General features: G+C 41.4%; 1 non-coding gene across 1 annotated transcript; it reads right to left on the bottom strand.

Annotated features, from left to right (window-relative positions):
* Positions 1–485: 485 nt before the first annotated feature.
* LOC112730968 (small nucleolar RNA R71) lies at positions 486–589 on the bottom strand. The gene has a single exon (XR_003166766.1). It is a non-coding gene; the product is annotated as a small nucleolar RNA R71 (small nucleolar RNA).
* Positions 590–3,327: the final 2,738 nt, after the last annotated feature.

The following is a 3,327-nucleotide window of genomic DNA, read 5'->3' as shown; positions in this document are numbered from 1 at the left end:
GAGAAGAAGAATCTGAAGGAGAATCTGAGGACAATTTTGAGGAAGCTCTAGATCTCAACATGGATAGAGAAGTTCACAACCATGAGAGAGCTGATGGAAACAATGCCATTCCTGAGAGGAGGGTTCTTAGTTCATACATAAACCCAACCTCTGGGAATTGTGGTAGCAGCATTCAGAAACCACCCATTCAGGCCAACAATTTTGAGCTCAAACCACAGCTAATATCACTTGTGGAGAATCATTGTTCATTTGGTGGGAGTGCTAATGAAGATCCCAACCAACATCTCACAAAATTCCTGAGAATTTGTGACACTGTGAAGTCCAATGGAGTCCAGGAAGATGCCTATAAACTGCTTTTGTTCCCATTTTCACTTAGGGACAAAGCAGCTAAGTGGCTGGAATCATTTCCAAGGGGGAGTCTAACAACATGGGATGAGGTGGAAAGCAAGTTTCTGGCACGTTTCTACCCCCCACAAAAGGTCAATAGGCTTCGATCTGAGGTTCAGACTTTTAGACAACAAGATGGTGAAACTCTCTACGAGGCATGGGAGAGATTCAAGGATTTGACAAGGAAATGCCCACCGGACATGTTCCATGACTGGGTGCAATTGCATATTTTCTATGATGGACTCTCTTATGAATCAAGGAAGGCTGTAGACCATTCATCAGGAGGTTCATTGAACAGGAAAAAGACTGTGGAGGAAGCCATTGAAGTGATTGAAACAGTGGCTGAGAATGAGTACTACTATGCATCAGAAAGGCACAACACTAAGGGAGTCATGGAGCTAAACCATGTTGATACAATTCTAGCCCAAAACAAAGTGTTTGCCAAGCAACTAGCAGAGCTTACCAGGCAATTAGAAACAAAGCAAGTGGCTGCAATACACACACAAGATCAAGAGGAAGTAAGCATTGAAGGAGGTGATTGGGAAGAGGCCAACTATGTGGGAAACCAACAAAGGCAATCATATGATCCACATTCCAACACTTACAACCCAGGATGGAAAAATCACCCAAACTTTGGGTGGGGGAACCAACAAACCCAACCACAAAACCACAAACCTTACAACCACAACCAACATAACAATTCCACATACCAAAATTCCAACCAAAGATCATACCAAGCCACACAAAACACTTACTCCCAACCACCATATCATGGCCAAAATAATCAACCTACCCAACCTAATCCGAACCAACAATTTCAAGATCAATTAAACCGGATAGAAGGAATGATGGCAACCATGAGTCAAGACATAACCGAATTGAAAAGCTTCAGGGATGATGTGAGAGCTACCTTAAGGAACCATGGTGAAAAACTCAAGAGGATGGAGTCTCAAGTAGGAGAGTTATCTCAACAGGCCCCCAAATCAACTGCAGTGTTCCCTAGTGACACAGAAAAGAATCCAAAAGGGGAACAAAAGAGAGTGAGATGGGAAGAATGCAAGGCCATCACCATATTGAAGGAAGTCTCAGAAGAAGAAGGAATCAGACCCTCAAAACAGGAGCCAGAAATCTTGAAGGAAGGTATGGAGGAAGCTAAGCAGGAAAGTGAAACTGAGCAAGCCAAGGAACTGCAAAAAGGCATGCTGGAAATATACCAACCAAAAGCACCATTTCCTCAGAGGTTAGGAGGAAGTGAAAAAGGGAGAACCTATTCAAGGTTTTTAGAGACATTTAAGTCTCTCCATGTCAATATTCCCTTTCTTGAGATTCTCCATCAAATGCCTACACACATCAAGTATTTAAAGGAATTGTTGAGCAAGAAAAGAGTTTTGAAGGGAGGACAAACGGTAACAATGAACAAAGAATGCAGTGCTCTCATCAAGAAGGACACAGTCTCTAAGAAAACAGACCCAGGAAGTTTTCGTATTCCTTGCATCATAGGAGAAACAAAAATTGACAGAGGATTCTGTGATCTAGGAGCTAGCATAAATGTGATGCCTCTAACTCTTATGAAGAGGCTACAACTGAATGAGGTGAGATCCACTGATGTAATCATACAACTGGCTGACAAAACTCAGAAGCAAGCTGAAGGGGTAGTTGAGAATGTGCTGGTGAAAGTGGGAAATTATTTTTTCCCCACAGACTTTGTCATTTTGGACATGGAGGAAAGCTACCTACACCCCATCATTCTGGGGAGGCCATTTCTAGCCACTGCTAGAGCACTCATAGATGTAGAACAAGGAGAGCTAATTTTGAGAATACATGATGAACAGCTCATTTTCAATGTTTTCAAACCTGCATCTGAGCCTGAACCAGAACATGAAAAACCTAAGGATGAGAGTAGCCATCTGTGCTTGGAGGAAAGCAATCCGGCAGCTGAAACTCTGAAACAGCCCTTGGAAAGCAAACAAGAATTGCAAGAGTTAAAGCCACAAGAATCAATAGAAACAGACCAGAAGGATCCTCCCAGCATAAGGGTCAATGAAGAAAGCTTCAAGAGAAAGGGAAGAATTGTAAAGAAATTGCCAAGAGGGTGGAGAAACAAGAAAATTCCCACTGAAGGTTTCTCTCCGGGAGATAAAGTGATATCAAGTCATTATCTGCCAATCCCACCTGGCCTCAAAACAATTCCTTCCCAGCGCCCTCAAGTGTTCACAATCAGGAAAGTTCTTTCTATGGAACATTTAGAGGTCATGAAGGAATCAAGTGGGGACGTTTGCATAGTGAGAGGAGAAGACGTCAAGCACTACAATCCACCCTAACAAGGGACAACCGTCAAGCTAGTGACGTTAAAGAAGCGCTTCATGGGAGGCAACCCATGTTTTTAGTATCCTTAATCTTTAGTGCTTTGCTTTACATCTAATAAAGCATGGTTTCTTATGCATGAACTTGAATCCTCAGGACAACTATTGATAAAGTGCACTAAACTTTGCATGTAAATTACAATTGGTCTCTAAGTTTGGTGTGCCTGAAGGCACTCCCAAATCTTACTCAAATTGGATTCCATCTTTCATTCAAGGTGCACGACCAAACATTAAGTTTGGTGTTCCTTTTGAACACAGTTTATGAAAAGCAAGAAGTTCCTCTGGATTTCAAATTTCATGACAAGTATACCATTCGCATGTTTTAATACTTTGGTTTCAATTACTTAGGGTAGTAACTTTGTTTAGAATCAAAGAGCCAAAGTGACTGTGATTTATTAGAATTATGCACATTCATTAAGGACAACCAAGATGGATTTCATGTCATTAGGAGACTTTACCAAACACTAAGTTTGGTGTCCAATAATAAGTGTGCATATATACAAAAGTCACGGCTATAAGCTCATGAAGTCAATCATTGATTTACATGTGCAAGTACTATTCATCATTCACATGGACC

Source organism: Arachis hypogaea, chromosome 12 (assembly GCF_003086295.3).
Source record: "Arachis hypogaea cultivar Tifrunner chromosome 12, arahy.Tifrunner.gnm2.J5K5, whole genome shotgun sequence".
Taxonomy (NCBI): Eukaryota; Viridiplantae; Streptophyta; class Magnoliopsida; order Fabales; family Fabaceae; genus Arachis; species Arachis hypogaea.
The sequence above is the reverse complement of the archived record's forward strand: the minus strand, read 5'-3'. Positions and strand labels throughout refer to the sequence as shown.